Source organism: Octopus bimaculoides, chromosome 3 (assembly GCF_001194135.2).
Source record: "Octopus bimaculoides isolate UCB-OBI-ISO-001 chromosome 3, ASM119413v2, whole genome shotgun sequence".
NCBI classification, from domain to species: domain Eukaryota; kingdom Metazoa; phylum Mollusca; class Cephalopoda; order Octopoda; family Octopodidae; genus Octopus; species Octopus bimaculoides.
Window position 1 is genome coordinate 37,456,912 of NC_068983.1, and position 24,943 is coordinate 37,481,854.

A 24,943-nucleotide genomic window follows, 5' to 3' on the forward strand; every position below is an offset into this window, starting at 1 on the left:
ATATATATATATATAATGTATGTGTTTGTATCCAACTGACTTACCTTTGAGATTTAACCTTTATTTGTAAAGACACAAAAGTAAAAGTTGTTTGACTTCATGTGGCCTATACATTTTCTTTTCTTTTCATTCTACATTCAGCCAGGTTTGCTTTAAAGAATTACCAACAGTGCTCAATATAACAAGGAAGCTTGAACAGCATTTTGGTGTTTTATTGAACACCTAATGTAACACCGAACATGTTTCCTTAATTTACTGCAAGTCTTATGTGGTCTTAAATAAGTTTCTTCACTTTTCCTGGCTAGTAACAAAGATACTCTTTCAGAATCATATGGCAGGCATTAGATGTGTCTGTCTATTATAAGCAATTTGCCAAATATTTCAAGCGTATAAATGTGTGTGTGTGCTTGTCTTTTTTTTTTACTTGTTTCAGTCATTAGACTGTGGCCATACTGGGGCACTGACTTGAAAAATTTTAAGTTGAATGAATTGACCCTAATACAATGGAATAAGTGCCAGGGTTAAAAAAGCTTGGTACTTATTCCATTGGGTCTTTTGCCAATCTGCTAAGTTACAGGGACATAAACACACAACACCAGTTGTAAAGCAGTAATGGGGGACAAACACAGATGCAAAGCCATATACACACACACACATTTATATGCAACAGGCTTCTTTCAGTTTCCATTCATAAGGCTTTGGTGAGTGCAAGGCTATAGAGGAAGACACTTGCCCAAGGTGCAATGCAATGAGATTGAACCCAGAATCGTGTGGTTGGGAAGCAAACTTCTTACCTCATAGCTATGCCTGCACATGTATGTATATATGATAGCAATTACATCATAGAAGAACCATTTTATCTTTACTAAATCACACACACACACACACACACACACACACACACACACACACACACACACACACACACACACACACACACACACACACACACACAAACCTAATAAATTCACTTTTCATTTTTCTTTTGAGATGTCAAAATTTTCGTCACATTCCTGTGGCTGTAAATCCACCGTAACTTTCTTGAAGTCAGCTCATACCAGGGAATTCTTTCTTTAGCTCACTATTTTTTGTCTTTTACTTGTTTCAGCCAATGGACTGCAAACATAAGTCTGGTACTTATTTTATCAATCCTTTTTTGCTGAACCACTAATTTATGTGGATGTATACAAACCAACACTGGTTAGTTAGTGGTGGTGGAGGATAAGCACAAAAAGACGCACCCACACACAGACATATATACATGTGTGCGCGGACAAATGAAAGAAAAAGACACTCAACACATTTAGTAGAAGTTAATATATCATTATTTAATAAGTACCAGTTGAGTACTGGGGTCGATGTAGCCAACTTACCCTTGCCCACAAAATTCAGACATTGTGCCTTTAGGAGAAAGGATTGTTTAAAAATTTTGCAGGTTTCTAACTGAAATGTATCTTGTAGAAGCTAGGTGTCTTTGGTTTCCATCTACCAAATCCACTTGGAAGGCTTTGGTCAGCCTGGGGCTATAGTAGAAGACAATTGTCCAAAGTGCCATGCAGTGGGACCATGTGGTTGGGAAGTGAACCTTTGCCACCACACCTGCAACAACAGTGGTGTCATTGCTATGTGTGCTATTTATACTATTTGTATTGTTCCTCTTTCTTCTTATTTTCAATGCATTTTTTTCTCATTGTGCAACTGTGTTTATGCTTGCAGGTCTTTCTGCTTAATTAACCTTCATAGTGGCTCAGTTTTATTTTATTTAAAAATCTCTTTTAGCCTGCTTTCCTGTTTGAAATTATTGTTGGATGTGTTTGTTGATGTTATTGAGGTTACAGCTACTATTACTGTGACAAACAGCTCTTCCTGTTAATTCTGAGGCCATTTTCAAACAGAAATAACAATACAAATGGCTACTGTTGAAAGTATATTTATAATGAAAATCTTCAATTCAACACCCCTCCACCTTTTTTTTTTCTTTTTGTCAAGTCCAAAATTGGGAGATGGGAAGATGTTCAACTATTCCTAATCCTTTTCTCCGCCCCCCCAAAAAAAACCCCACCTTCTCCCAAACCTTAGCCTTTATGTCAATCCTGTAACAAACCACATTTTGAAAGAACTCTGTAAACACATGTATTCCAAAGAAAATAATAACAACAACAACAATAATGGTTTCAAATTTTGGCATAAGGCTAGCAATTTTTTAGAGGGAGGAGATTTGTGGATTATATTGACCCCACCCCCCACCCAGTGTTTGACTGGTACTTTATTTTATGAACCTTGAAAGGTTGAAAAGACAAAGTTGACCTCTGTATAATTTGAACTCAATATATGAGTAAGAAAAAATACAGCAAAGTATTCTTTGACAACATTCAATGATTCTGCCTACTACCTGTCTTAGCAGCAGCAGCAGTAGTAGTAGTAGTAGTAGTAGTAGTAACAACAACAACAATAATAGTAATGGTTTCAAATTTTAGCACAAGACCAGCAAATTTGGCAGAGTGGTAAGTTGATTACATCAACTCCAGTGCTCAACTGATATTTATTTTATCAACCCCAAAAGTCGACTTCTGTGGAATTTGAACTCAAAATATAAAGATGGATGAAATGCCACTATTTCGTTTGACATGCTAACAATTCTGTCAGCTCTCGCCTTAGTAATAATAATAATGATAACAAGAGCACTCAGAGAGTGCAAACCTCTGCCCAGGCAGGGTGATTTGTTAGTAATGTTACCAGTGTGGTTTGAGTCTTCTTGCATAGTGTTTCTTTGTTAGTGCTGATGTATGTGGTGGATATATGATATGAGTCTGAGTCTGTCCTTATTTGGAGTTACTACTCTCTCTCTAGGATGGGTCTAAAAACTAGATCTTATTTATACATTCCATTTTTGACTTGATTTCTACCAGTAGATGCCTTTCCTGTTTGTTATTTACCACTTCACTGTGTGAATTTGGTGGATTTTATTCTAACACCTGCATTAGAGTAGATGGCATGTCTTCCGCAAGACTAAAAAGTGTTTCTACATTGTTTCTACTTGTTTGCCAGCCATTTTACTGAATAGACTGGGTGCATTTTGTCATCGTGCTTCCATTGGTGAAGTTGCCTTGTACATTGTAAGGTTAAAGATTTGCTCCAACTTCTGACTCAGACATGTTATTTCCTCTCTCTGTCTTTTGTACTGCTACTGTAATAGCCTCTGCTCCTCAGAACTAGTTGGGTTCATATCACTTTCTCTCGAGTGTTCTTGACCCACTCCTCATTTCTCCTCTCATTATCCCTATTGTATCCAACCCCTTAGGCCCTGCACTAATCATTATGCCCAGTTCTTTCCCAGAGTGTCAACCCCTTGGAATTCCTTCCCTGCTTGTACTTTTCTGCAGGCATTGGAACATTACTGGCATCAGTCTTACTAATCTAGGAGAGCCTACAAAAGTCATGGGCACTGCCCCTTCCTCCAGCCCCAAGAAGTAAAAAGCAAAAAAACAAAAGTAGTTCTTATAACTCTACAATATGTATGTTCACTCAAAGAAATGTGCTGAAGAGAGTAAATAGAAGGGAGAAAGAGAGGGACAGAGCAATAGAAAAGAAAGACCAGGATGAATGGGTAAAGAGAGCAATAATATAATGGTAGAAAAATAATGACTGGAATGAGATGGTAGAGGGGAGAGTGATGTGTAGAAATAGACCTCTGTTACTATTCTTATAGTGGTAAGAGAATGAGGTAACCCAAGGGAGCAGGAATGATGACTGGCAATACAGAAAGGGTGATAGTAGAATGTATCGGGTACAAACAGATTTGATGCAGGTTCAGAGGTAAGAAATGTGTGATTCATTTGTAGGTTCCCTTTATTTGTTCACTTGGTCTACGTTGATTGAGTTGTTAATTCAGGTTGTGCTCTATTGGAGTTTCAGTCGATCCTCAAAGTCCATCTGCAAACCATTTAAAAAGTTTTCATACTTGCCCCTTTTTGCTACCTTTTTCAGCTCAGGGTCATAGCAACATTGTCCCCTTAAAATAGCACCAACACACATTCACTAAACATATCTCAAGGAAAGACTTGACCGAGTGACCTTATCTAGGACCTTATTTCATCTGTTCAACTCCACACAACAGAGAAAAGGATTGGCTTGTTGATTGACTTCTGGTTTAGAAAAAGATTAACTTTCAATTTAATTTGGTGTCACATAAAAAGCACTATTTTCCTGATGCCATGTAAGAAGCACTCACTACATACTGTAAAGTGGTTGGCATTAGGAAGGGCATCCAGCATTAGAAACCAAGCCAAAACAGACTATAGAACCTGGTGCTGCTCTTGGCCTTGCAAGCTCCTGTTAAACCATTCAACACATGCTAGCATGGAGAATGGAAGTTAAATGATGATGATGATGTATCAGGAAGAAAAAAGGAAAATACACTTGTAGCAATACTCCTTCACTCAGAAACATGTATCTTGGAGTATCTTGCAATGTAAAGATAGTTTTAACAAAAGATTGCTTCTGGCAGAACCAATATGAAATACTTTTGATGATGATCTGCCTGTTTTTTGAGAGAGTGTTGTAGTCATACAAAAACATGTATTTCTATACACATTTAAATGTATCCATGTGCATGTGTATTGGTGTATGCATTATGCATGCATGTGTTTATGCATGCACATATTTATGCATTCATGGATGTATGCATGCATGTATGTATATGTTGAGGAGATAGAGTGAAAGTAACAAGAAAGTGAATTTGAAAAGCCGATAAAGATGTCAATGCATGGATTAAAATAGTATTATAGAAAGTATTTATCTGGAGTTTTTAATACCACTATTACTACTACAGTATTTGCAATGATAAAGAATATGTTTCTGATCTGCCATTCTCTGCCAAAAGATACTTCTCATCTGCCTGTTGTTCATTTTACTATTATATAAATTTCTATTTTTATTCATCATCTCAACAGCTTCTTATTCAACCTAACTCACTGTTATCTCACTTTCTTATTTGTTTATTTGCTCTTTTTTTCATTTTTTAAAAACATTTGTGTATTTATTCATTTAATTTAATTATTTCTACACTTTAATGAGATTACTGTAAAATTTCTAATTTTCTAAGAATTTCATTAGACACACATCTACTTCACTTTACACACTTACATATAGCTTTTGTTCTACTTACTCAATTTCAAGGTTACTGTTTTGGTTCTAGTACAGCACTATGTGAGTTTTTTTATTTTTATGTGATTGACCTAGTGAGCATTTGATAAAATCTGGAGATATCCAACAGTAAAAACTACATGCTTGTCTCTGAAGTACAAGAGTGATGCAAGTGCAATCCTATACCTGCCATGACTGAAATAAAGTTAAACCTTTGAGCATAAGGCCAGTAGCCAACACCATATTACACAGTTAATATATTTCAGGGAACTTCAAAAAAGGAGCTAGAAAAAGTATAAGAAAGTTTATATTAGTTAGCAGGGATGTTGTCTTGAGGTTTGGTGACAAGTCTCTTCAAATCTTGAGAGTCTTTCATAGGTTCTTACAGAATACACAATTTCACTTTTCTGCAGGTTGACAATGCAAGTCTCAATTCCGATATATTTCAGTCTCTTAGGTTGCAATTTATCATCATCATTATCATGGTGGTGGTGGTGGTGGTGGTGGTTGTGATGGCATGGACATTTAAATCAGTATAACACATGGTTTACTTGACTGACTGTGGGTCTCATTAATAAATAATAATTTCGTTTGCTTAGGCACAAGTTTAGTTGTACAAGGCAAGTATAAAGTCAATACTGCCTTCCTTGTACATATTTTATCCCCTTCCAGAGGAATGGAAAGCAACGTGATATGAATTAAGAATAGTGAAGACCAAAATATAATTATTGTAATTTGATTAGTCTGTTGCCTGCCATTCTGCTGTTTCACTATACATTATTATGAATCATCATGCAATGCCCTAACCTAATAGTCAGGGTATTGCACTCACGATTGTGAGATTGGTTTCAGTTCCTGGACTGGGTGGTGCGTTCTGTTCTTGAGCAAAGCATTTCATCTCGCATTGCTCTGCGATCACTTTGACACCCGATGTGAGGTACACCTTGTACCTGGCACGATAATATGTTCAGATTTTCTACTGGTACTTATTTTATTGACCCCAAAAGGATGAAAGGTAAAGACAGCCTTGGTAGAATTTGAACTCAGAATGCAAAGATGGATAAAGTGCCACTAAGCATTTTATCTGACATTCTAATTACTGGCATCAGTCTTACTAATCTAGGAGAGCCTACAAAAGTCATGGGCACTGCCCCTTCCTCCAGCCCCAAGAAGTAAAAAGCAAAAAGACAAAAGTAGTTCTTATAACTCTACAATATGTATGTTCACTCAAAGAAATGTGCTGAAGAGAGTAAATAGAAGGGAGAAAGAGAGGGACAGAGCAATAGAAAAGAAAGACCAGGATGAATGGGTAAAGAGAGCAATAATATAATAGTAGAAAAATAATGACTGGAATGAGATGGTACAACACATACATTTGATCATTATAAACAAATCATTTGTGCTGATCATTTGGTAAAAAATTGCAGAACCATTTTTCTCATTCTATGAGCGACTACCATCATTAGGAATTGTCATTGTTTTAACATCTGCTTTTCTATGTTTGCATGGCCCAGAAGGGGTTCATTGAGGCAGATTTTCTGTGACTGGATGCCTTCCTGTTGCCAACCCTCACCTGTTTCCAAACAAGGAAATGCTTCCTCAAGACCAGACATGTTCCTATGGAGAACTAGAAACAAAGGATATTGCTGGTATGATCATGACATTTATTGATATGTTACATGATATCAAGATAAGGAGACTCAAACACACATACATTCATATGTGCGTGCACACACACGCATACACACACACTACCAAATCCACTTGCCAGCCTTTGGTCAACTTCGGGTGATATTAAAAACACCTGCCAAGGTGCCACTCAGTGAGATTGAACACGAAATCATAAATAAACCAAAAGGTAAATAATGGTTTTACATTTTAGCACAAGGCCAGCAATTTTGCGAGAAGGGATGGGTTGATTACTTCAACCCTAGTGGTACTTAATTTATTGGCCCTAAAAGGATGAAATGCAAAGTCAACCTTGGTGGAATTTGAACTCAGAACATAAAGATAGATGAGATGCTGCTAGGCATTTTTCCCGGCGTGCTAATGATTCTGCCAGCTTGCCACCTTAGTGATAACGATAATCCCTTATACTATAGGTACAAAGCCTGAAATTTTTTAAGGGAGAGGACCAGTCAAATACATTGACCCTAATGCTCAACTGGTACCTATTTTATCAACCCTAGAAGGGTGAAAGGTAAAGTCAATCTCAGGAATTTCAACTCAGAACATGATGTGTCGGAAGAAATACTGCTAAGCATTATGTCCAATGTGCTAACAGTTCTGCCAGCTCACTAATTTAATAATAATAATAGTAATAATTCTTTCTAATTTTGGCATAAGGTCAGCGATTTTGAGGGGAGAGGGCAAGAAGATTCAGTACTTGACTGTTACTTTATTGATTCTGAAATGATGCAATGCAAAGTTGACTCTGGCAAGATTTGAACTCAGACCAGAAGATGAAATGTTTGGCAGCATTTCATCTCCTGTGCTAACGATTCTGTCAGCTCAACTTCTTCAATAATAATAATGACGATAATATGTTCAGATTTTCTACTGGTACTTATTTTATTGACCCCAAAAGGATGAAAGGTAAAGACAGCCTTGGTAGAATTTGAACTCAGAATGCAAAGATGGATAAAGTGCCACTAAGCATTTTATCTGACATTCTAATGATTCTGCCAGCTCATTACCTTTTTAACCCTTTCATTACTGTATTTATTTTGAGATGCTAAGAATTTAGTAAAATAGCTTAGTTATCATTCAGCTAGTGTTAGGAACATAAATTGTGACTAAAGTTTGGTGGAAGATTTTAATTCAGAACTTTTGCAAACAAGACATTTGTACTCAGAGTCAGAGCCAGTTTCAGCTGGGTTAGCATCAAAAGGGTTAAGAATTGTTTCTCTATTATATATTTTAACACTTCTGTTACCATATTTCTGTTGAGATGTTTTGTGTTTCTTTCAATTAATTTTAAATATAACAAAGAATTTAGTAAAATAACTTAGTTATCATTAAACTAGTGTTAGGAACATAAATTATGAGTAAGGTTTGGTGGAAGATTTTAATTCAAAACTTATGAAAACAAAACATTTGTACTCAGAGCTAGAGCTGGTTTCAGTCGGGTTGGTAATGAAAGGGTTAATAATAATGTTTTCAAATCTTGAGTCAAGACCAGCAGATTTAAAGAAAGGGGTTTAGTCAATTACATCAACCCTAATGCTCAGCTGGTGCTTATTTTATCAACACCAAAAGGATGAAAGACTAGTGATCTTGGCAGTATTTGAACTCAGAATGTAAAGAGCTGGATGAAATTTCACTATGTATTTTGTCCAACACAGTAACAATTCTGCTGGCTCACCATCTTCAATAATAATATATAAAAATGTTATTGATCCAAAGTAAATAATGATTTTTATCATGAGAATGTGATCTTTAGTTTGTCAAAAAGATGTCTAGTCTAGACAATTGAATTTATCTTAACATTTTATTTCCATTATCTGAACATTATATTTTCATTATCTGAAAAATTATATTGTCATTATCTGAACATGCTATATTCATTATCCAAACATTCTATTGTCATTATCTAAACGTTATATTTTCATTATCTAAACATTATATTTTCATTAGAGCAAGTTTTCTTTGAGACAAAAATAGTTTTTTGTATTTTCCCCAATAATATGATTCTTTGATTGAAATAAATTGATCCACTTATGCTTTCATTTTCTTTCATTTCTATTAATTTTTTAAAATTTTAGATTTAATTTTTCAGAGATTTTCTATTTATAAATGCATAAAATAAATTCCACTTAAAAATATCCATTCAAGTTGAAAAAAGAAAATACATTATTCAACCAGATTTTTTAGGTTCCCTACTCAAATGCCATCGATTAGCGACAATTTATTGTTGACGTCATACTAAGTCTTACAGATCAGAGGTTTCACCTTCCTTCTCACACATGAGTCAATGCAAAATCTTCTATGGTTGCTTTATTTAGCAACCAAAAATGCATTGAAAAAAATCATTACTATATTTAGAATGGGGGAAACCATATATTATCACAAATCTTGGATGATGACAAATTTAATTAATAATACAGCATTTTACTTAATCAGTTAACATTTTACTTAATCAGTTACTAATTTATCATGGGTGTTGGCCTGATCAAAGCCTGCTAGGACTGCTCAAAAAAACATTTCCGAAAGATCTCGTTCAGAGTTCATTCTGGTATTGCTGGTTAGTAGTGATGGTGGTAGCAGCTGCAGTGGTGTTGTTGGTGGTGGTGGTGTTGTTGTTGGTGGTGGTGATAGTAGTTATCTAACCCTGGGCTAAACAACAGCTGCCTATTGGTCGTTTCATTTATTGTCTCTTGTGCTAAACTTTGATTACCATTGCGCTCAAATAAACATGGTGATGAAGGGAACCTCATTTGACCAGCTAGAAATAGCAACAAAATCTCACTCAAATCACACCCTGCCTTCAAACTTTTGCATAGCAAAGTTATAAATAACATATTTTAATATACCACATAAAGAGCACTCGTGCCAGTGCCATGTAAAAGCACCCTTGGTGGCACATGTAAAAAGCACCTTTGCTGACACCATGTAGAAGCCTCTATGCTGGTGCTATGTAAAGGCACCTATGTCGGTGCCACATAGAAAGTACTTGTGCCAGTGCCACATAAAAGCATTCATGCTGGCGCTAATGTAAAAGCACCCACACAGGTGCCACATAGAAAACACCTGTGCCAGTATCACATAAATAGCACCTGTGTTGGTGCCATGTAAGAATCACCAATACCAGCACCACGTAAAAGCATCCAGTACACTCAGTAAAGTTGTTGACATTAGGAAGGGCATCCAACTGTAGAGACCATGCCAAAACAGATGACTGGTGCCTGGTATAGCAACTTCTGGCTTGCCAGCTCCTGTCAAACCATCTAACCCATGCCAGCATGGGGAATAGACACAAAGTGATGATGATGATTTTACAGGATGCTCAAGCATTAGTAGATTTTCTGATGCTCGTTTGTTTTAACCCTTTTGTTACCAACCTGCTTGAGAGCACCCCATGTTTCTATGACAGTGTTCCTGTTTTAAAGTGATTTAAGTTAAAATCCTCCATTAAAATTTTATGTTAATTTATGTTATAAACACCAGCTTAATAATGACAAGTTCATTTTACTAAAGTCTTTGTTATTTTAAAAAGTAATTGAAACAAAGGCAGTATATTTCTCTCCTTGTCTCTCTTTTTTTTTTCTCTTTTTTCTCTCCTTGTCTCTCTTTTTTTTTTCTCTCTTTTTTCTCTCCTTGTTTCTTTCTGTGTTCCTTTCTGTGGAAGAGCGTAGGCTCGAAAAGTTAAAGACTTTTTCACTTCCCAAGCGTTATACTAATACATCTGTTTGTTGTCTACACCACCTGTCTTCGTCTTTTTTTTTGGGGGGGGGGTGAATTCTCCCTATATTTCAATAGAAATATGATAACAAAAGCTTTAATGTTGACTTTTCCATGCTAGCATGGATTGAATGGAGACTTGGTTGAGTTAGGACTTTTAAGGCCAGGATACTGTAAATTGTCTCGTTTTAAAAATCTGTGGTGTACCTAGACACCTCTTGCAGTGCACTGTTTGAGACCTACTGCTTTAAGTGAAGGATAAACTATATTTTTGAAGAGAGTTACAGCTATGTGAATTTGTTGGAAATCTGGATGCTGACCAAGCATCATCAGTTCTGTATCCTGTAATTAGCATTATACCTTTCATGACTAACACAGGTGCTTAAACCTTCTTGTTCAAATACAGCTGACTGTAAATATAGAAGCATGTGGAACACTTTATTCGTAGTCTATATGAAAAGGACTTGGATTCAGTCCTGAATGCTAATGAAACCCTCTTCAATTTTACATTATGTGCATGTGTGTGTTCGTTGGTGTCTCCTTGTCTTCACATTGCATGGCAGTTGTAGATGAGTGTCTCTGTCATACAAGTGGTGTCATTCATTTTCAGTCTTCCATGGAAACATGTCTGGCCAAGGGGAAATATTACCTTACTCAGAAAGAAGTGAGAATTAGTGGCAGGAAGGGCTCCTGGTTGTAAAAAAATCTGTCCCAGTGAATTCCATCTGACCCATGCATGCATTGAAAAGCAGGCATTAAAACAACAATGATGATAATGATGAAAAGGAGGAGGATGATAATGGCTATGGTGGCCAATAAATTATTTTCCTTTCTGAAAAGGGTTACATTGGGAGTGGGTGGGGGTGATTTGAGGAAGATTTCACTGCTACTGTTAATGCAGATAATGTTTACTTTAAAACATTCGCCTGAGCTCTTTTGAAAAGGTTACCTTTTATCCCTGTCAACCTTCATCTCTATCCTCCTCCTCCCCCTCCTGCTCCTTGTTTTCAGAGCAAATATAAATTAACACACTCCATCCACAGAAATGAACATAATTAGGTTATTGTAATTTAACAAGATAGATTATGACACATCCAAAAGGAATGTTATTTCTGACCATGATAGTTGCATTTTGAAGCATCTCTTTCCCAAACACTTACTTGCCAAAATATATTTGGTAACTCACCGGTCAAACCTGGTAAATAAATATTAAATCAACCTTCTGTCTTTTCACTTTTCATACCTTGCCATTAGTGAAAGTGTATTTCACTTAGACCCTGCCTTCAGTTATCGTTGCAAATTGTAGTGTTATGGGATCTGACTGAGTGTTTCAAGGTATTAAGTGATTGAGGTATAATTCATTCTCCTGAGACAGGACACCATGAATCATCTCGCATTTAAACTGGCCAATATCTAACCCAAATATCCTACATGTTTCTAAGTTCAAACTTGCCAGAACCAGCCTCGTATACCTATCCTACAATGCCTTTCTAAAAATAAATAATCACATCATCTAAATGTCTGAGTTGAATGACTCATTCAAAACAATGTAAATAAATAGGAATTACATTCGACAGAATAATCTGAATACTAAAGAGTTAAACAATCCTCTTGTAGATTGTCGTTATTTTATAGCCCTTGGTCAGTCCAGATCAAGCAGAACTATAAGCAAAAGCATCCCAACCACAACCATCCCCTGTCATCCTGTATTTTTGTACATCAGGGAATACATTGTTTTGTTTATCCTTCTTTATATGAGAGTTTATTTTTGTGATTTGAGTGAGGTTTAGTTGTTATTTCTAGCAGATCAAATAACCATGTAAATACTTCCTTTTGTAAGTTTTACTTATGGGAATAGTAGAGCTGACAAAACACTTGTTAATGACGCAGTATTTCAGTTATTAATGTAGACAATATAGTATAGGATTTGACTGAAATAAACAAAAGATAAAACTCATGAAGAAAATGCTGATTTCTTGTATATAACTAAGTAAATAAGTCTAATGAAGTCTTCTTAATCAGTAAAAATGTTTCTTTGATGGAAAATTATGAAGAATATAGAACATAATGGTTGTTGTGTTCTTTTATTTTACTCTGAGTGACAGTTTGTAATGATAAATGAAGACAGCTACTATGATAAATACATATTTTAATAGTCAATCTGGAGTCATTCCTGTGATTCAGATTTAGCAACCATTGCAAATTCTGAAGACTAAAATAAAGATAAATTTCCGTTTCATTAAAAATACAAAAAGAAATTGTATTATTTTTGAGAGGGAAATTTCATATAAGTGCTATTAAATGTAACCTGATATGTATTATATAATGAAAATAAGACTGTCTCTTTTAAATACGGAATGAAAAAAATGTTTCGGGAATAATTTTTGTGAGGTAAAATTTCTTATAGGTGCTATTAAATGTAAATTGATATGAAATTTATAATTGAAATAACAGAATTATGTAGCAGCAACATTTTGAAGAAATGATTATTATTTTAATGGTGGAATTGTTAGAATATTAAGTCATCTCTTGAAGTCATTCTTGTATCTGCTTCAGTCACCTCATTCAGCTGCCAGCTTTGCTTCCCAGTTTAAATGTATCACAGTAACAAGAGACACCAATAGAAATACACATTCTTGAATAATTCATACAGTTTCAAATATTTCCAGAAGAGTTCAATTAAAAATAGGAAAGTAGTCATGGCTATAAGCATGGCTGTGTGGGTAAGGAGCTTTCTTTGTAACCATGTGATTTCAGGTTCAGTCCCACTGTACAGCATATTGACTTTCTTCCTCCCTCCAATTGCTGGCATTGTGCAAAAATTTGAAACCTATAGTTTTCATTATTCTCCAGGCATCTTTTCTAGTCTAACACAGAATTATTGGAGGTTGAGTAAAAAGTGTTTTGTGGTTTTTGTTCTGAGTCTTTATGTTCCAAGATGAAATCCCACTGGGATCCTTTCATCATCCCACATTTCCTTTCATCTGCCCTGGGATCAATAAAGTAAACTACCAGTGGAAATGAACAGCATTGATTGTATGATGTTGACATTCATTTACAACCATCACATGATGTCAAAACAGGGCTACACACAAACACACACCTATATACAATGTACTTCTTTCAGTTTCTATTCATATACTCACGAGGCCTTGGTTGAACCAGGACTATAGTTCTATTATAACCCAAGGTCAACTAAAGCCCAAGGTGCCATTCAGTGGGAGTGAACCAAAGACCATACAAACAGAAAACAAGCTTCTTAACCACACAGCCACAATAATCCTTTCTACTCTAAGCACAAAGCCTGAAATTTGTGGGAGGGGTATAGTCGATTACACTAACCCCAGTGTTTCACTGGTGCTTAATTTATCAACCCCAAAAGGTTGAAAAGCAAAGTCAACCTCAACGGAATTTGAACTCAGAACGTCAAGGCAGACGAAATGCTGCTGAGTATTTCGCCCGGTGTGCTAACGATTCTGCCAGCTCACAGCCTTACACAGCCACAATAACAATAACAATAAGTTTAGTTTTAAGAACATCATATTGTGATAGCTTTTGGCATCATATCCATGAAGAGAGATATCTTCTGCACTTTTAATCTTCACTTTCTAACTTAAGGAATACCTTGACATTTATAGATGTATATGCGCTTAACAATTCTCTCTCACTGTCTCACAATATGTATATACATTCAATTTTCTGAAAGATGTTTTTCCTATGTTTATGATGACATTAGACATGTTGTTTTGTTCACTTTGGGTTTGAGAAAATTATTTTTAGCAATTTAGATTTCCATCAATCATTAATACCAAACAGATAAAAACAAAATGTCAGGTATGAAATGGTGGGATTAAATATCTTTTTTCATAATCTGAAGTTTAGTGATATCTGTATTTTGAATAATGTTAGAGTTTAATTTTTAGTTATTTGCCTTAAACAGCAGTTCCCAGGGCCTCATGTGACCCTCAAACATCCTTTCAGCTGTCCTCAATCGTCTTACCTCTATAAATAAAGTAAATTTTTTTTACTAGTGTTTCACTGCATTTTTTGGTGTAACCCCTTTAAAAGATCCAGGTTTTGGATTGGGTCCGGATATTAAAGATAGTTGAGAATCAGTGTCAAATATGAGGTGCTTCAGAATTGAGGGTAAAATCCATAATGCTATGAAGTTCGTGATGACCTGTATCAGCGGTGTTTAGTGCATAAAAGAATTTATTAAGATTAATTGCTGCAATGTTTCCAACCTTTGTCCTTTATCTGGTTATCAGAAACTCTTGGACTTGTTTTAGGCTTCAAGTTATTGAGTTGGGTTCAGAATTACAAAACACCAACCAAATAGTTATTTATATTTCATTCTTATGTCACTAGCTCTTTTACCTGTCTTGAGGTATAAGCTTGTAGCGGCACAAGTAGTCACCGCCATGTTGGATGAGATCTCACGGCAGCCACTGCCATCTCCAAGACTGGAGCGAGATCTCACCTGCATCCATTTGCCATGTGTGTGATCGCAACAAGGCTCGCGATGGCAAACTGGATAAAACAGCCCAGTAACCAGATTCAAGCTTTTTTCCCACTGCAACCGCTAGCAGAGCACACTTCACTGGCTTGTCCTCTCGGCTAGTCTGCTTGTCGCATCTCCTGAGGCAATGGGCCCGCGTAACGGAGAACGGTGAATTCATACCACATGAGATGGCTGCAAAAGTGTAACATACAACACCTTCATATATATTGTAAATAAAACCTAATGGAGAACCTGCATTTTGCCTAATACTTCTTTACTCTACTGCTGGAGCCTTAGCAACACGAAGAATAAGAAATTAATGGGAGAAAGGCAATATTCAACCGATATCCAGAACCTTGCCTCACATTATAAGCTTAAGGGACTTCATCATGTGTACATGTACTCCTTTCACTCTATTTATATTCCCCTCTTCTTGGGCTGTGTAGAACTGATGTCATTCACTCTCACTGTTTATCCACCTCTTACCATTCATCATGCTCTAACTCCAACCCTCTCTGGTGCTGGTGCCATGAGAAAATGCTTGCAGTAGAATTAAGAAGTTTTCTTAGCTTCTTCAATGATATCATAGCTTCCCTAGTGCTGGTATCACAAAAAAATACTCTCAGTTCACTCTGTAAAGTGGTTGGCATTAAGAAAGTCATCCAGCTAAAGAAACTAAACCAAATATTGAAACTTGCCCTCCAATCCTTCTAGGAGGGTGGCAACAATCTGTCCAACTTATACAAGCATAGAAATTGGACATATAAACAACAATGATGGTGATGATGATGATGATAACAGCAATGATATTTGTGTTATAGTACAAGACCATTGTTATAATCTTTATTCTGCAATATTGCAGTTAATTGAGCTTTGTGGATAGTTTATCTCCATATTCCTGTCTTTTCCATCTTTGATGTACATTGTCTTAGGGATTAAGGATTAGAACTGCTAATTCTATGACAATTAGTACAGATTTGTTCACACAAGACTTGAGTCTTGTTTTAGAGATTCAAGAAACTCGTACCAATGTTCTCTTGTTTGCTTCTGGAGATTAATACTTTGTTGACATGATTAAGACTTTCAAATATGTTGTTCCTCTCTTACTCTTTTTTTACTCTTTTACTTGTTTCAGTCATTTGACTGTGGCCATGCTGGAGCACCGCCTTTAGTCAAGCAAATTGACACCGGGATTTATTCTTTGGATGCCTAGTACTTATTCTATCGGGATCTTTTGCCGAACTGTTAAGTTACAGGGACGTAAACACACCAGCATCAGACATACATATATATATATATAAACATATATACAACAGGCTTCTTTCATTTTCCGTCTACCAAATCCACTTACAAGGCTTTGGTCGGCCCGAGGCTATAGTAGAAGACACTTGCCCAAGATTCCATACCGTGAGACTGAACCCAGAACCATGTGGTTGGTAAACAAGCTACTTACCACACAGCCACTCCTGTGCCTATAAATAAAACTTGAATGATTAGATTTTACTATTGCTGATTCCTTTACTATTGCCGATTCCTTTAATAATTTATTAATTCATTATTGATTGGTTTTGCAGTAATGAACTGGTATTTGTCGTTAGTTCTCTAGCCCTTGTGGGTAACCAAGGGAGTAACAACATAATTAGTCTTTGTGTGGAAATTTTTGTAAAGAATACACTGGATAGGTTTCCCTTTGCATGCATTCTCTGGGGTCTTCATAAAGGCAGGAACTTATTCTAACAAACATTAAGACATGTCTGTATGGTTAAGAAGCACACTTTGCACTCATATGGTTTCAGGTTCAGCCCTGCTGCACAGTACCTGGGGCAAGTGTCTTCTATTATAGCCCTGGGTCAAACAATGCCTTCCAAGTGGATATGGTAGATGAAAACTATGTATGTATGTGTGTGTGCTGGTTTGTTTACATCCCTGCAACATAGCGGTTAGGCAAAAGAGGTCAGTAAAATTAGTAACTAGATTTTAAAAGTAAGTACTAGGGATAGTTTGATCAACTACACCCTTCAAGGTAGTACTCCAGTATGGCCACAGTTCAACGACTGAAACAAATAGAAGATAAAAGATTAGTTGTTTTTGTTGTTTAGACATAGGTCAGTACTGACTGACCAGACAATCCAGCCATGGCTGTTGCATCTGTTTTAGCTCTAACTCTAAAGGGTTCTAGACTATATGCTGCATAAAATCTTATAAATAAAATAAAGATATATATAAATTAACTAAATAAAGTGTCTTTTTAAAAATGATTTGAGAGGGAGATTCGGTTGATATTTCTAAAAGTTGATCAACCACATAGATTCACCATTGCTGGTTGATTAATGATTTCATCATTTCTTACAACAATGGTGTGAACTACATTGTTCTATCCTGCATTGTCTATCAGAGTTAGATGAACTCAGCCATTGAGAGTTGTGTGTCCTGGCCATAGAAATAATGCAGATGTAAAGCATTGACTTCTCAGTTGGTTGTCCAATACATTATAAAATTCTATCGTTTATGTTGCCAATGATGACCTCTGGGACGATTAATATTATGTTCTAAACAGAATATTTCTTCTGTCTGTTCTCATGAATGAAGTCTACAAATGTAAGTAAATGTGACTTTGAAGAGCTAACCCTTTCTCTCCATTTCTCTCTCTTTCATATTCAACAAAGTAGAAGGATGAAAATGTCTACCTTTATGGAAATGCTTCTTATCAGTTACTATTGGTGCCTTGATTTAGTCTGGATACAAATGTGCAACAGGTTCATAAATGTGCAACTTATTTATTTAAAGTTGCATTTTCTAATAGCTGTAATAACTTTTCTTATGCTTCAACCCTCTTCTCTCTCTCTCCCCTACTCCCTCTCTTTACTCACTCTCTCTCTCTCTCCCCTACTCCCTCTCTTTACTCTCTCTCTCTCTCTCCCCTACTCCCTCTCTTTACTCTCTCTCTCTCTCCCCTACTCCCTCTCTTTACTCTCTTCCTCTCTCTCTCTCTCTCTACTCCCTCTCTCTTTTCTCTTTCTCTTCCTCTACTTCTCTTACACCTTTTCTTTGACACATGGAAGATATAGAAATTACAGATGCAAAATGTAAATTCCAGGTATATTAACTGTGGTCTAGTGGTTAGGGTGTTGCACTCACAATTGCAAGATTGTGGTTTCAATTCCCAGAGCTTGCAATGCATTATGTTCTTGAGCAAAACACTTCATTTCATATCGTTTCAGTCCACTCAGCTGTAAATGTGTGACTTAAGAAAATACTTCCAGTAACTATATAACTGCTAGAATTCTTGATCACTGATTGACTTAATGTATCAGGAAAAATGCATTGCATGATGAATATTTTAAAAAGTTTGCTTTAAATCCATCGTCTTCTGTCACTCCAAGAGAAATCCTCCATATAGTTACTTGACCTGCTAGAGATAACAGCCAAACTACACCCTACCACCTTATAAGGCAAACAATATATAACATATTGTTGTATTTCAGGATGGTCTTTTTTTTTTAACCAAATAAACACACACACTATATATTTTTTTCTTCACTTGTTTATTACTGTTCTTATTTTATTATTTCAACTCATGTCCAATCCCTGGAATTCTGTTTAGAACAGAATGGAGTGAGTGGAGCAACAATACACACAAAAACGAAAAGTGTCACTGAAGAGGTCACAGATGTGTGACGAAAGATTTCCAGACAATGGACATAAAATAAGACCAGTAATAAACGAATGAAGAAAATATATATATATATAGTGCATGTGTTTATTTGGCAAAAATAAAAGAAAAAAATGGCCATCCTGAAATATAACAATATCTGTTTCAACACATGATTTCACATCAGGAATCTTGCAAAACGAATTGTTAAAAGTAATATATAACATAGTTTTGTGTATACTGTATCTAAAAATAGACATAATGGTTTTTGGCTAGCCCCCCCCCCCACACCTTGGTGGTGGTGGTGGTGGTGGCGGCACTGGCGGCTTCATCATTGTTGTTGTTGTTGCTGGTAGTGGTGTTGTTTTTTTTTCTTTCTTATATCTCCTTTTGTACCTACAGTGTTGATAGAATAAATACCAGGCATGTATTATGTTGATTCAGTTGACTGTATACTTCTGAAAGTTAGTGATTGCATTCTAATATAGGAAACCTTTATCACTATTTATGTTGCAGAAGAGCCATTTCATAATACACAAAGCTGTCAAATTCACTTTGAATTTATATCACAAGGTGCCAGAATTTGTCTCACAAGTACAACCTGGTCACTGATACAATTTAACTGTCAAAATTAATTTAACAGATTTTGCCTGGTGTAGCCATCTGGTTTCACCAGTCCTCAGTCAAATCGTCCAACCCATGCTAGCATGGAAAGCGGATGTTAAACAATGATGATGATGATGATGCCTAAAACAGCTCTTCCAAGTTGTAAGTACTTCAGCTTTAATACAGGGTCTCACTCTTCTACTCTACAGTAAGACACCCATATCTGTTCCCTCTATACCTTAAATCTCTCTCAAAGCTACACCCCATCAAGTACTACTGTCTTGCAAGGTAGTTCGTGACCCTGTTGATGTTGGTGCCATGTAAAAAGCACCTAATACATTCTGTAAAGTGGTTGGCATTAGGAAAGGCATCTAGCTGTAGAAATCGGGCCAAAACAGACCATCGAGCCTGGTGTGGCTCCTGGTCCTACCAGTACCTGTCAAACCATCCAACCCATGCCAGCATGGAAAACAGATGTTAAATGATGGTGATGTCTCAGAGCAAGTCATTTGCTTCAATGTACAACTGTGAAATTATTGTTACTTATTTTTCTCTATCTTTTCTCTGATTCCCTTCATTTAAATTGGCCAGATTAGTCTTAAATATTCTATCTGTTTTAGATTCAAACTGTCCAGATCTAGCTTCTTACGCCTACTCAACAACAGCATTCTGAAAATGAATAACATCATCGAATCTCGAAGCTACAAGATTCAAAACAGTGTGAATAGATAAGCATTATATTTGTCTGAGTAATCTGAATGCTGAAGGGTGGAAGTTGTATTAAATGCACCAAACTAAGCTAGACATTTCCTACATTTTAGTGTTGAAAGAATTTATAGGTATCAAGTATATAGAGAACTCAGTTCAAACGACAAGATGCTTAACTTTACAAGTTAAGTTAAGAAACCTTTGCATTGCTTATACTCCAGTATCTGTCTGTCTGTCTCTCTCTTTCTCTCTCTCTCTCTCTCTCTCTCTCTCTATCTCTCTATCTATCTATCTATCTATCTATCTATCTCATCTAACTTACATTTCTATCAGAATACATCTGGTTAGGTTGGACATTTTTGAGGGAGCATGATCTCTCTGTAGCATGCAGTCTTAAGTAAATTTAGCAAAGTCTGATGAGAAAGTTTATCAGTAATGTTCCAGCTATGTGTTATTTATCAAGTAAAAAAGAAATAAAAACCAGCTAAATTTTGTCTCTTATCATGCCTGTGAGAACATGTGGCAGTCTGGAATAAGGTTGTAGTTCTAGGGAAATATTTTCATTCATGTTATTTACATTTAAAGTGTATCATACTAGCTGCACATACATATTGTTGCTATTATGTTAAATTATTGTATGTCCAAATGTGGCCAAATGCATTTTTTCAATATTTGTCCATTAAAGTGATTGTGAGTGACCTTCCTGATTCAGTTCCATGACATGATAATTAACCCATAGGTAGGACCCTGGCTGGTGCTACTGTTCTGGCCCAGAGTAGATCTGGGCACAATAGCAGAGTGTGGTTCCACACTCCCTAAAACCCTGGAACTCCTGAAATAGGGCTCCGCTATCACATACAGTTTAAAGTCATAACCAGGAGAGACACACATGCTCACTCACTCACTCTCAAGTATAGATGTATTTACACACATACACATATATATACAGTGAAAGACATGTTGACAAATAATGATACCTAGTGCCAGTCTTTTCAAGCTTAGCAGATAATTAATTTATTGCACTGTGCTGAATACATCCAAAGAAATGCTTGCCTTACAGTTTATGCATTCATTCCTTGTAGAATTAATGATGGAATATAATTGTAAAATTCGCAGGAATAACAAACATCTGCTTTGTAATTTGACACTGTATTTTATCTAACACCATGGGACTTATTTGGAAAAGGTCTTGTCTCCATATCCCTTGTCTACAAAACACAGATGATATATCAAGTTGAGAGATGGTTAAAGAAAATCTACAGCAGTAATATCAAGAAGTTATAGTTATGTGGAGTTGTTTAAATATTATCTTCTGATCAACATCAAAGTAGACTTTAGCAGCACAGCCATCTGCGATACTCACACAGATGTATTTATTGCAGATAAGGTAAAGTGCAGCATTTTGGGCACCTTATCTGTTGATGGTTTCTTTTCTTTTCTTTTTTTTTCTTTTTGCTCATTTTAATTAATAAAGCGTTATAGAAATATGTTTTCATCTTAAGCTTGTTTTCATACAAAAAGGAGTTCTATCATGTGATGAAATTCTTTTGAGATCGAGATATGAATCTACAGATGCTTTGGAATTAATTTCATCATCATTTTATCCATTTTCATTTAATGTCCACTTTTCCATGCTTGCATGGATCAGATGAGATTTGTCGAGGTAGATTTTCTACCCTTCTGTCATCAACCCTGACTTGTTTCCAAGCAAGGTAATATTTTCCTATGGCCAGACATGTCTTTCACAGAAGACTGGAAATGAGCAGCTTTGCTTGTATGATGATAATGCTCATTTGCAATCATCATTTCATGTCTAGACAAGAGTATACATCACACACACACACACACACACACACAAATACGTGCATGCATGTGTGTGTGTGTGTGTGTGTGTGTGTGTGTCTCTGTGTGCACATATATACATATATATCATTATTAATCATGACAATTGTTTCAACACATCTAGCATCAATCCCTCACAGGTGGGACTCTCAACAACTGGTTCAGGAGCATCCGGTGGTGCAGATGTATCTCATTGAGTGATAGACACAACTCACTAAAATAACAGTTCCACAATGTAACTTCTCGTTTTGTAGAAAGAAAAGCAGCCAGACAGAGGAAATATCTTCATTTACATAGAAGATCAAAAATAAAATCACAGATGGAAAAAAGAGAAATGAACACGCAATACAGCAAGAAAATTATTAAAAATAACCGTTAACAAAAATGGATGTATAAACGCCCTCAAGCAAGCTGCATGGTGCAAGTACACTTGCTCATACAAGCATCTGCAAAAATGTGAGCATACACACATGTGAGGTTTGATGTACCGGTGATCACAAAGCGAGTTAACTATCTACTTGGTATCTGTAAGAATGATACATCGAATATATAAAGAGTAGTAGAAGAGTTGAATTTAGAGAGTCATGCAGCTTACACAGTAAACACACCTTTCAGAATCAGCTATCAGTTTATGTATGAACTACCATGCAGTGTAATTGAATATGTCCAGGTAACTGCAAAGCCAGGAAATCTTAACAATGAATTTTTCTACAAAGAGCACATAAAGCATAATGTTAGGAGGTGTGAGAAGTGAATATAGTTTTATATTTTTATATGACTTCCCTATGATTACAGCTGTCTCGTAACCTTCCGCATGTAGTATTATTAATTCAAAGGATGCAAAATTATTTGAATGTTTGTATCAATATGTATGCTCAGCATTATACAATACAATTGTATAGTCACAAATTTATGCAATTAAAGAAAGCTAACTCATCAGTTCCTTAGAACATAATAGTTACATCTACAATTTAATTTTTTCAAGTTGAATCATAGATGATTCTTAATATGCCTTTATTTGTGAATATACAGTTGTATTGTATAATGCTGGCCATACATATTGATGCAGATATATGTGTGTAATTTTCCATACCTAAACTAATAATACTACATGAAAGTTATAAAACAGTTGTAATCATATGAAAAATAAATTTGTATTCACTTTTCACAACTCCTGACACTAAGCTTGTGTGTATGTGTGTGCGCATGTGAGAGAGAGAGAGGGGGGGAAACAGACAGACAGACAGTCTTTTAGTTTATGTCTACCAAATCCAAATCCACTTACAAATCCCAATATGCCATACAGGAGGACTAAATGCAAGACCACATGCTCGGGAAGCAAGTTTCTTAACCACACAGCGACGCTTGAATCTCTATTTATTTTATTCATATAAAAAAAAAACCGAAGCATTTCTAATGATGCTTATTGGTGCGATTATTAAGCTTAGAGATAGCAAAAATGGTCACCTATGAGCTTTTGCAGTATTTACCTGAGTTGTGAGGGTTACAAGGTGTTATTAAATATATTGTCATTGTATTGCTTATCTTGGGTAATGATTTTCAACTATTCTTTATCTTTGGACCCTTTCAATCCTTATTATACTCTGGTAGTCTCTCTTAGCAATTCGATGTTTAAAAAAACCCGTTTATATTTCTATTTTAAATATTGTTAGGAATAGTATTAAAAAATGTTAAAATATTTGGCGTATTGTAGAAGTATATGCAATTTATTGCTCATAAAATTTAATAAAAAATCTTATATGGACCCTACCAAGGGCCATATGGACCCCACTTTAGAACTACTGAGCTAGGGAAAGTTAATATGATGAAGGGTTTCTTCTTTAAATTTATATTCATCTGAGGAATAGAACTTGGGAGCTAAGATTTGAGATGAAAGATTTTCACCACAAACACAACACTGTGACAATGTAAAAGGTTACAGTCTAATGGCTTTTATCAATAGTTGTGTCTCAATCTGTCAACTCAAATTGGGATTTTCCTTGCAGTATCCTTGTAGTATCAATAATGTGACAAAAGTATGGTAGTGCTGCACAGAATTTTAAGAAAGAATACAATTGTTTCTATTTTCAAGTCATTAAATTAATAGTGATGAATATTATTACAAATAGAAATTTCAGTTCTGTTTGATTTTAAGTTTAATGACAGTTGTTTTTGATAGAGTGGAGGAGGTATCTGAAGACTCAACCCTCACAACGCTTCAAGGAACAGTAGGCGATGAAAATGGGTGGATTTTATTTTATTTTTAATTGAAATTTTTAAAACTAATATAACAGATATTTTTGTAAACTAAAATTTTGTGTTGAGTTCTATGTTTTCTGAAATCTGAAATTCAAAATCTCATGGCAATTCAATTTTTTTTAGTAAAGTTTAAAATTTATTTTTAGTAACGATGAAAATTTTTGGGAAAATTGAAGTAACATTTTAGTTTTATTTTATTCATATTTGAATATTGATATAATTTTTTCAATTCAGTTTATTTTTTTTTTTCTCATTTCAGGCTTGCAAAAACATCCCCATTTGTCATACTGAGATTACCAAACATAAAAAAAACACTAATCAGGGAGTGCAGACTGGAATTTTAATTTTTGGTATTTATCATTATTTTCCTCTTTTTTTTTATTATTTTGATTAATTTTTAATTTTAAGATGTTCTGACACTTTGTCATATATGACATGACTTTGAAAGAAAGAGAAACATGTAAAAGCTGAAAAAGCATTTCGCAAAACCAGAAACTTGAAAAATTAACATATGTATGACTCTACATACTTCCAATCTGAAGTTGTATTGAGCACACTTGTGTTGTTGTAACACCACATAAACATAGCCGACTTCTCCTACTCTTTGTAGATCATCATCAGCTTAACATCCACTTTTCCATGCTTGCATGTGTCAGATGAAGTTTATTGAGGTAAATTTTCTACAGCCAGATGCTCTTCCTATTGCCTATATATATATATATATATATATATATGATGATATATATTTATCATCATATGATAAAAGATATAGGGCATTCTGGCCCAATTTGGTTTCATCTTTAAAAAAAAATCATTACTAGTTAGTAAAT

At 35.5% G+C, this 24,943-nt stretch overlaps 1 protein-coding gene across 1 annotated transcript in view; it reads left to right on the forward strand.

Moving 5' to 3' along the window:
- Window positions 1-24,943, forward strand: part of LOC106878845 (guanine nucleotide-binding protein subunit beta) — a 163,284-nt gene that overhangs the window by 92,165 nt on the left and 46,176 nt on the right. Inside the window, exon 2 of the mRNA XM_052966149.1 lies at window positions 24,373-24,463. The gene's annotated coding sequence lies outside the window, so the exon portion shown is untranslated. The remainder of the gene's footprint in view (window positions 1-24,372; window positions 24,464-24,943) is intronic.